This window comes from Sycon ciliatum, chromosome 11, assembly GCF_964019385.1.
Source record: "Sycon ciliatum chromosome 11, ocSycCili1.1, whole genome shotgun sequence".
NCBI classification, from domain to species: domain Eukaryota; kingdom Metazoa; phylum Porifera; class Calcarea; order Leucosolenida; family Sycettidae; genus Sycon; species Sycon ciliatum.
In genome coordinates this window covers 1,910,699-1,921,222 of record NC_088653.1, presented here as the reverse complement: position 1 = coordinate 1,921,222, position 10,524 = coordinate 1,910,699, and the positions used below count along the sequence as shown (strand labels likewise).

The 10,524-nt window shown below is 49.5% G+C and overlaps 1 long non-coding RNA gene across 1 annotated transcript; it reads left to right on the top strand.

The window, feature by feature from the left end:
- The first annotated feature begins 1,597 nt into the window (after positions 1 to 1,597).
- LOC135827414 (uncharacterized) lies at positions 1,598 to 4,476 on the top strand. The gene is made up of 3 exons (XR_010555441.1): positions 1,598 to 1,669; positions 2,271 to 2,546; positions 4,315 to 4,476. It is a non-coding gene; the product is annotated as an uncharacterized LOC135827414 (long non-coding RNA).
- Positions 4,477 to 10,524: the final 6,048 nt, after the last annotated feature.

Here is a 10,524-nt window from a genome sequence, read left to right as displayed (position 1 = left end):
TCACCTATGGCTTAGCTCTCCTCAATTCATTCTAACATGGATATTTAGGGACCAAATCAGAACCCTGAACACATCTTCCACTTGAACAGCAGGAGTGCCTAAGATAACCTCGACAAATTGTGTACAACATACACCGCAAAGCGAAAGACGCAACGGTGCCTCCCGGGGCAATTTCTCTACCCATGAGTTGTAGCCTGCAGGGTATATCATTGGGCTGTCCAGCAAGTCCGCCTACATCACCAATGAGAAGGCATCCAGGCATCTCCTTTTCTTGGGGCAGCTCGATACCGATTTTGTGAATGCTCGTATTCAGTGTCGCATTGACACCTGTCACGAAAGCCAGTGAGCTTTGACATTGCTTAGATTTCCAGAACTTTCTACCCCTGGTGCTGCTCCAGGACAAGTCAGTCGCCGAAGGTGCCCCCTGTGACCACAAACAAGGTCAGGGCCTTCCTTGCATATTACGTTTTCATCAATCGTTGAGCACACTGCATTGTTCTGTAGAATCTGCGATATGTCGGGTGTCCAGGGGAATATTTTGCTTCCGGCTAGTAAATGGTCTACCAGAGCTCCATAAGGGACTATACAACCCAGTATGTTCTTCAAACTATTTGGAGAATCAAAAATACGTGTCCGGAGTGCGAATGGAACCCGCATTCGTGTCCCTTGATCTAGCCTGTTTGAGCAGCAGTTGCCAAAATATCTAATTCCAGTTCCAAAAAACCAAGCAGTTCGTGTATGTGTGTCAGAGAAGAAAACTTCTGTGTGTGCCAACACAAACATTATTCGTGTTGTTCCACATTCCGCCACTTTCCCGCGAAATAATCGGAAAGACTCAATGGCTGGTTTCATGTCACCTTCACGTCATACTCCACCTTTCTGCTGAAAAGCATAGTTTGTTTTTAGCAGTGATGTACGTGAAGAGAAACACAAGAACAAAACTCTAAAATACGGTCTGAGCTCATGGATACTCAGCGAAATACGGTTGGGGTCCGAACGGACCCCAATATGCTGGAATGTAGTAAAAATGTCAACATGAATGAGGGTTTGCGAATTTGCTTGGTGCATGAACGATAGGGCAACGTGAGCATACAAATGGCGATTTGGCAAGTTTGGCTTATCATACGGAAGCGAGAGATATGTCATTGAAACCTGGCAGTATCAAATTCTCTTTATTCTGGACCCTACTTGAAACGTCGATACCGCTGCCCTTTAACCCCTATGGAGCCCTTCCGTTCAAATCTGGTATACCGTTGATTGACTAAAACGCTCATAACCTAATCAAAACTGGACGGATTTCTAGGAAGAAGCCGAAGAGCTCAGTTTTCTAATGCAACAATCGCAGAAGACTTATGATGTCGCGTTTCAGAGATATCTCGCTCTGCATTGCAGTCACGGGAAAAGTCGAACTTTTCCGCAGTTGTTTGGCCATGATTGCGGGATATCCCCTTGAATTACATGCTCCCTGCAAGTGCCTAGCTTAAAATTAAACTCAGTGCAAAAATGTCACTTATTGGAACACCCTGAATTCTGTCAAAAATAACAAATTTGATTATTGGATAAACAACCTTCTTCTATTCTTTGCCTATTTGTTTAGCATGCCTTCCTCGACAAAATGATCAAATGGAGTCTAAACCAATGGCTAGTGATATCTCTTGTCGATATGATGGTAAGCACCGTGCAGCAGAACCAGTGTGCGATAGCACACAGAGGCAAGGAAACATATTCAGGGACTGGATTCTTGATAATCACTAGGATCTTTGCAAATACCAAAACTGATTTGAAAAAATCTCTTTGCTTTTCTTCCCCCCCCCCCCCCCCCCACCCCCAGGAACCACGAAATTTTTTTGGCCATCTAGGCCTTCCCTGTCATTGGGGTCTGCCAGCAACAAAAACAAAACTAAAAACCTGTTTTACTATCCTTGCCTGCACATTGATGACTTCTGTTCCCTACCCTGTGTATCGTGAAGAAATAATGACCCTCGTTCACTCAAATAAAAACAGGTCTCTAGGGGCCTCTACACATAGGCAAGCATCAGATTCCATTTTCATTAGCCATTCATTTTAACTATTCTCCAAGGCGTTTACCACGATGGCAGTGAGTTCAACTGGCTGCCATAATTAATATTATATGACTGCTACCTTTTGGTTTCGTTGTGTGTGTGTGTGGGGGGGGGGGGGTGTTTGTGCTGGTGTGTGTTCGTGTGTGTGTGTGTGTGTGTGTGTGTGTTTGTGTGTGTGTATGTGCATGTGTGTTTATGTCACTGCAGAGCTGATTGGCAACACAATTTGCAGAGCATCTGGTAGCATAACTAGAATATCAACTCCTGGCCTCAAATTGAATTACACTTCTGCTCAAGCACTGTGTAGCAGGCACAATGGTACAATCCTCTCTGAAGCGTCGTTCCACGCTTTATGCTCGGTTGGTTTAACCAACATACACACCATTGCATGGAGAGGATTGCCAATTGAAGGATCTTTATTACTTGACTCCAACGACAATTTCGCGGGCCTAGCGCAGCTTTTGCGTGTTGTGTGTGAAATACGTAAGTCGGTCTTCATTTTCTTTAGTAAGGGTTGTGTGTCTTGAAAATTGTGAAGGACCCCTCGTGCAGCTTCAAAGGGGGTAATTCATTTACAGGCAACTTGTACACACTCAAATAAGTACAGCACTTCTCACGTCATCTATAGTCTGTTTCAAAAAGATTTACAATCAGGTTTGGGTACTAACCCTTTACTAGCAGCCCCATACTTGAATGCGTCGTAAACGACGCATTCGACATGCATACTAAAACCATGCCTGTTATGACAGGAAGCATCAGCCCACGGGGATTTCCCGTGGCCCTCGCACAGCCTAGGTATGATCCTGTCCGTAGCTGAAGAGATCTACGCGTGTCCCATTTGATTTCATTGAGAACTGCGCGATCGAAAACTTACAGAAATACACGCGCGCCGACAATGCCGTCTGCCTCCGTCAAAACGTCGTCAGATGCATTTTCTCTTGCGCAGTGAATTCCTTTCGTCCTCAGATGACTTCTCCGACGAGGACCTAGCAGACCTTCGCTCTGGGACCGACGACAGATAGATAAATACTTCGTTCAAGCCGCCGATGCAAGCGAATTTCAAATTGCGGAGCGGAGCGCACGCCAAGTAAATTCTCACGCAAATATCGGGAGCTCCAGCCGCTGAAGACGATGTCGTCGTGATGTACCTGGAAGAATCTGATGGTGGTTATGGTGGGAAAGCCATCGAGAGTGATCCCCGTGTCGACAGTCTCCCAGAGACGGAATTTTAGGCCATCGACTTTCTACGTACCTGATTGACGGCAGCGCAGCGCGACTTGCGCACGACCTTACGGAGCCATCGGACAGCGATTCTGGGGCGATGCTGCGCTGAATTGCGAGCGAGGCACGGCCACTGAAGTCTCTGATGGCTATGACGTTCGTTTCCGCTCCGAAGTCGACTTTTTTTGGCAGTATCATGTCAATGTCGGAATCTGACGATTTGCACTATGTACAATTTCCGTTCTTAGACGTATAGGTGCCAATTTAGCAGCGTATGTGTGTGGTATGTGAAAATAATTTTTTCCATGGTCAAGAAGTAGTACCAGACTTCCAAGAAAACATAACTTGCACATTTAAAATGTGCCCTCGTTGTGAGTTATTGGCATCCTTCTCAATGTTATGGATTTCATATACAAAATGCACTTGCCGGCAAAGGGTTAAAAAGAATGAAGATAAGGGAAATTTGGACCACAAAGTACATCGAATGGCTTGTCAGGACAATGCAAATTGTTCTGTGAACGTTTCGGAAAAATTGGACCAACCGTTAAGGAGTTGGAATTTCGGCCAGGTTTCCGTCATTTTCCCATGGTTTACAATTTGCCCAGGAAGCCAGTATCGATTTTTTATCAAATCCAACGATTTATCCTTTCTTTTTTGGCCTTGTGGTTATGAATGCTGTCTGGTGACCATGAAGTTGTGAGTTCAAATCCCAACCTATCCTCAGGTCAAACTATATTAGCGAATGAAAACAGCTTTCAATATTTTTAAGTTCACTAAACCTACAAGCACGGCACAAAACTGTGAAACAAGTGCCATCATAAACTGAAGCACACTGACTGTTGGACAACAGGCGTTTCATTATACTCCTTGCACTTCATCCTCTCTGAGTCTCGCATTGTTATTATTTCGCATGAGAATTTACTTTTTATTTTACTCTACGCAGATTTCACATTAAGCGTTCTCAATTACCAAGTTACTGATGCTAAAATAGTATATGTACCATTTCTTCTTTTCGTTATTCTGTGCACAGCGCTGTACTGTAACGTACCTGTCATTGCCAATGGCACTGCTGACAGAACCGTGGTCCAATTCACGCACAATGTTACCTTTTCTTGCCAAGAGGGTCATTGGATTGTGGGTGATGCCACATCAAATTGCACGGCTGATGGAAATCTCACTTCAGTGCCCTACTGTGATGGTAAGGGTTTGGTTGGATAACATAATAGTAAAAAGTTATAAATTTATAATACTCCGCCACCTTCGATACTCCCACCTCCCACATCCAGGATAAGCTTGTTGTTGGAAGGTAGGTCAGATTGAAGGTGAATGAAAGTGCAGCAACCTGTCGGCAGTGCTTCCGGCTAGGAAGCCAGGCCCCTGGGCCAATAACCTTCTGTGTCTTGTGCTGTGTCTTGTCCAGCCTGGATGTGCAGGACCCCATACACACAAGGCAGCAGTATTCCATTGTCGGCCGCACAAAGCCTTCGTAGACTGCTGTGCGGCCACTAGAGTCCAACAGGGGTGGAGCCTTTTTCAAGAAGTGTAGCCGTTGGGCAGCCTTTGAGGCCACGGCCGGGAGGCGCGCGAAGTAGGACAGTTGCCAATTTAATGCTACGTCCAGAAGTTTAATTTCCTTCTCTTCAGGAACAGTCACCCCATTGAAGAGCGCTGGTGGAATCGCTGGTTGACGCTTGCGGTGGTCAAAGATGAGGGCCTGAGATTTGGATTGCTGGAAGTGATCTTCTATTTGGAACTCCAGTGGGAGACCGCTGCCACTGCTTCCTGGAGTTCGTTGTAGAGATTGTACAACAAAGCAGCCATCATGGTTTCTAAAATCGATTTTTATGTGATATTCAGCAGTGGAATAATCATGGCTGAGTGTTACCAATACAAACAATTGTTATCAGTCACTCCATGTTGACTTTTTTACTACGTTCTCAGTGTATTGGCGTCCGTTTGGACCCCAAGTTTAGACCCCAATTGTATTTCGCTGGCTATTGTTGAGCTCAGACCATGATTCTACAGTGCTGGAGTTTTTGTTCTTGTTTTTCTCTTCACGTATAATATCATTTCTGAAAACAAATTACATGCCAAATATTCTCCCCGGACTCCCGACATATCCCAGATAGTACAGAACAATGCAGCAATTAAACCGTAATGTGCAAGGAAGGCCCTGACCTTGTTTGCGGTGACAGTAGGCACCTTCAGCGACTGACTTGTCTTGGCGCAGCACTAGGTGCTGATAGCTCTAGACATCTAAGCAATATCAAAGATCCCTGGCTATCGTCAAGGGGGTAGCGGGATTTGTCCACTCCACACTGGATATTGTTGTGGAATTATCCACCGCCAGACCAGCGCAAGGATATAAGTTGGACTATGATTATTAATTTCAATTCCAAAATGCACAAGAAGTTTACAGAAGAAACACGACCTCGACCAGGCCAGAAGCAAGAAGAACTGAACACAAGATATTGAAAACCCTTCTCCTCAACAAGCTGCATCACGTACAACGGAAAACAACTGGCTGCACCAGCGTGTGCATCAGCGCGTGCACCAGCGAGTGTACCAGCACTGCACCAACGTGTGCACCAGCGAAATCAATATCGAAAGTACGTATCAATCATTACATTACGTACAACATGCGCAAGAGGGTTACTCTACTTCACCTCTCCCCTTGGTGGTATGCCAAAGAAAATACCACCACAAATACTAAATAGCGCCACAAAGCAAAACTAACGGAAGCGCTGAGGGGGTGCAAGCGAACCACGCTGACGGAGACCATATGGGCGAAACTGATGCGGAGCAGGATCATCGGCAGGGGTTCGAAGCGGCACATAATTAGGATCACGGGGATCAAACCGAGACCCAGCATCAGGGGCAGCCGGCACATCAACAACAGCATCTGCAGCAGGCACATCAGCAACAGCATCTGCAGCAGGCACATCAGCAACAGCATCCGCAGCAGGCACATCAGCAACAGCATCTGCAGCAGGCACATCAGCAACAGCATCCGCAGCAGGCACATCAACAAACAACTCAGCACCAACATCAGGCTTCAGCAGTTCAACATTCTCACCACCACCAGCCTCATTGCGAATTCCCACAGTAGAGAGAGACACAATGTGAATGACCACCCAGTCACGCTCATAGGGCGGCTCACATTTCTGGTGACAATGGGAACGACGTAGAAGAACGGCATCACCAACGGCGAACAGACAGTTATCATCGTCAGACTCAACAAGGTCCTTGGAGGACAGCTCAGCTTCCACAAAATCACGGATCCGGGCAGCCTGGCGTTCAAGATCAGATGGAGTCCGGCCCAGCCCAGGATTAGCCGAGGAGAGCACACTGGTGGGCTCCCAGCCAAGCATCGCACGCATAGGAGAAATCTTGAGGACAGAGTGCGGACGAATATGGTAGAAATAAAATAACACGTCCAGCTCAGATCGCCAATCATCAGCCTCATCCAAAACCTCCCGAATTAGGGTGAGGAGAGTGCGGTTAAATCGCTCAACAGATCCCTGTGATTGGGGATGACGCACGGCACCGTTGAGCACTGTCACACCAAACGTGTCAAACAGCGATGACATCACGGCGTTGATGAATTCCGTGCCATTATCACAGCGGACCACTCGGGGCGGGCCCCACCGCGTACACAGGCCGACAAATGCCTCGGCCACTGATGCCGCGTCATGTTGACGGAGCGGAACCACCTCCACCCACTTGGTGAAAGTATCCATGCAGACGAGAACACAATGGTACTCTCCACTCTGATCGACGCCCAGTTCCAGAGTATCAATTACTACAACAATCCATGGGCCATCAGCCACCACAGGGCGACTGGCCTCCGCCGAAACGCCCTTGGTTGGGCTGGCAGCAGCACATGGCAAACAGTGGCGCACAAACTGCTGACATTGGGCAGCCATGTTCGGGAAATAGCACTTCGAGCGGAGGAAGCGCCATGTACCCTCCCAAGACGCATGACCACAGTTCACATGAGCAGCACGAACGACATCGGACTCGAGTGAACTAGGAATAACAGGAGTGACGACTGCATCATTGGGCGGCAACTTCACACTTCGACACAGCATACCATCATGGACTACGAGCTGTGACTTTATCTTGACAAACGAAGGATCAGTAACTGGGTCACCATCGATGACTTGCTGGCGAGTCGAAACAATCCGAGAATCTGCATTCTGAGCAGCAGATACTCTGTCCAATGAGAATGGACCAACGGTCACCACCGCAGCGGTGACGGACGGTGCAGTCCGAGCAAGGAGCGTCTTGCCACATCGGATCCAGCTGCTGGGAACACGGGCCGCCTTGTTCTGCTGACTACTGATCCACTGGACCTTCACCGTCAAGCCCGTGACAGCGACGAGATCAGTGATAATCTGGAGACGGCGCTGCACAAGTACCTGCTGCAGGCCGCTGACGCGAACACGAGACACATTGCCAAGCACCGATTGCAACCAAGCAGCCACAGTCTTGGAATCGGTGAATAGCGTGAGCTCCTTCACTTGCCACTGCATGGCAAGGTTCAATTCCTTGATCACGGCGTCAAGGTCAGCGATGTTAATGTGTCGCCGGTCGTCCTTCTGCCGCAGCCAGCAGCCATCCTCGACGATCATACCATCGGCCTGAATGACAGCACCATGTGCGATGTCCGAAGCATCACATCACAACGACCACTGTGCGCCTTCAGGAACTGACCACACACCTTGCGCAGGGTCATCGGTCTGCAGACGGTGAATGACTTCCGCACAACAAGCGACGACTTCATGAGACACTGGATCATCCCATCCAGGCTGAAGGCTAGACAGACGCTTCAGATAACTGCACGCTGGGCGCAGCCAGGAGCCGACGGGATAGTGGCTGGTCAGCTTGCCACACCACTTGAAAATCTCGCGTCGTGTGATGGCATCGGGCTGACAGGTCGGCATGACGTCACCACGACGCTTCCACCTCACTTGGCCATCTGCAGACTCTGACAGCTGCAGACCAAGTACCCTAGCAGAGACGACTGGCTCCGCTGGCTTGGTGGGCAACCCATACTGCGACAACTGATCGGTGACAGCACGCAGACGAGGCTTCGGAACATACAAATCGTCGACATAGTTGTCCACATCAGCATACGCACGGAGGACCCACTTGACGATTATGTCCATGAATTTGGGCGAAATCGGTAGACCGAAGCCCATCCTCTCCATTGCAAACAGCTGGCCCTTCCAGACGACCCTTTGGAACTTAGCGAGAGCTGGCGCGATACGGATGTTGAGGTAAGCCTTGCTGATGTCTAGCAACACGTGGCTGTCGGCGATGCCAATAGACCTCCACTGACGCAACTTCTCTTGGCAAACAGGCACGACCAAACCTGGATGCGACACAATCAACTTGTTGAGTTGCCGGTAGTAGGGCTTGGCGGATAATGCCGGCAGAAAAATTGGCAGAATTCGGTACTTTTTCTGGTAAGTTTCATGCATGTTTAGTATGTGGATAAAGAAATGGAGCAGAATTCGAGGAATTGCCCGCCATAAGGTTTGTATGGTTCTGCCAATTTCGGTGCAAAAAAAGCAGAATCTGCCACCTTTTCGAGCATTATCCGCCAAGGCCTAGCCGGTAGTCCAAACACGGGCGGACAGGGGTGGACTCCTTGTGCGTCTGGGCCACCGCCAACAAGGGCAACACAGCACCAGGCTCACCATGGACTGCTTGGTCATGGGGTACCAACCATCCATTGCGGATCCACATGTCCACTTCCTCGCAGAACTGTGACTCCTGGTCTGTTGACAGGCTATGCCAGGAATATTCACCAATGCCTGACCCGACTGGACGCATGGGGGGGGGGGTCGTCTTTCCATGCCCACGTAAGCTCCCAGTAGCCAACATCAGCGCGCCAACAAACTGACCCATCCGCGGTGGTCAGAATGACACCTTCCCCGTCATGCTCCACGGTAACATGGCGTAGCAGCTGAGGCGAATCACCATCATCACTGCGCACGTCCGAACTGGGCACATCTGCGGAAGCTGAAGCTGCTTGACCGAATGATGCTCCGACGAGCTTGGAGTCCGCGTACTTGAGGTCGACTCCGCCATGCTGCGATATCAGGTTGAGGCCCAGAAGCACATCCGCATTCACAACACTCAACTCCGGAACAATTGATACAGACACAGACGAGAAAGGCAGAAATACCGTCTCGTCCACCCGCTCGACATCCAGAACAGCCGAGCCCAATACCTTGAGTGTATTGCCGTCAACGGTGATGATATCAGGCGTTGACGTCGTCACCTCCAGTGCCAAGTCCTTTGCCAACTAACGAGACACCAACGTGTGTGTTGAGCACGAGTCGATGGCAGCAACACAACGCCGAAACGCCACAGCATCACAACGCTTCACAGGCAAGAAGATCCGTGGCAACGCTACTGCGGGCCCATCAATCTCCAACGCAACGCAGACATGGCCAACATCCTCACTCGCAGCTGCTCCAGCACACCCCTTCCGCTGGGGGCACGCACTGCGGACGTGGCCTCGCTCCTTGCAACCATAGCAAACAGGTTCGCCGGATGCTGGTGACTTAGGTAGCTGCGGGCAATTCCGCTGAATATGGCCGACCTTATTACACCGGTAACACAACACATACCGCTTGCTAGGTCCTCTGCTACTAGACGACGTCGCTGCAAATGCCGCAGAACGTGCACCCTGTACTGGTGCCGACACCTGGGTTGCAGAAACCAACACGCGAACTTGATCCGCACACTGATCCACAGTCATAGAGTGCAAGGCATGCTGGAGGCGCACCTGACATGCCAGCGCCTGCGGAATGCCGAGCAGAAACTGCTCCAGGAGCACTGGGTCACACGACTTCCCTGACGAAGTGTCACGCGCTTCAATATGACCACTCTGGCGGAGAAATCTCCTCAAGTCGGCCAAGTAGACGTCAACGCTCTCTCCCCGACGAAGAGTTCTGGCCACAAACTTCTTATACGCCTCTGCTGGCGTGATGAAGAAAGCGGCTCGGAGCGCACCATGGACAACCTCCTCACTGGTCTGCTCGACGTCCAGCAGTGCACTCCAAACAGTGAACGCGTCCTTGTCTAGGAATAAAGGAAAGTGGTCCATTCTTTTAGCCTCCGATGTCCATTTCTGTATCCGTGACACCACGCGGAATTTCAGCAAGAACGCTTCCTGGTCGTCATCTCCTCCACGATACGGCCGCAACAAGGAATGTCCAGCAGA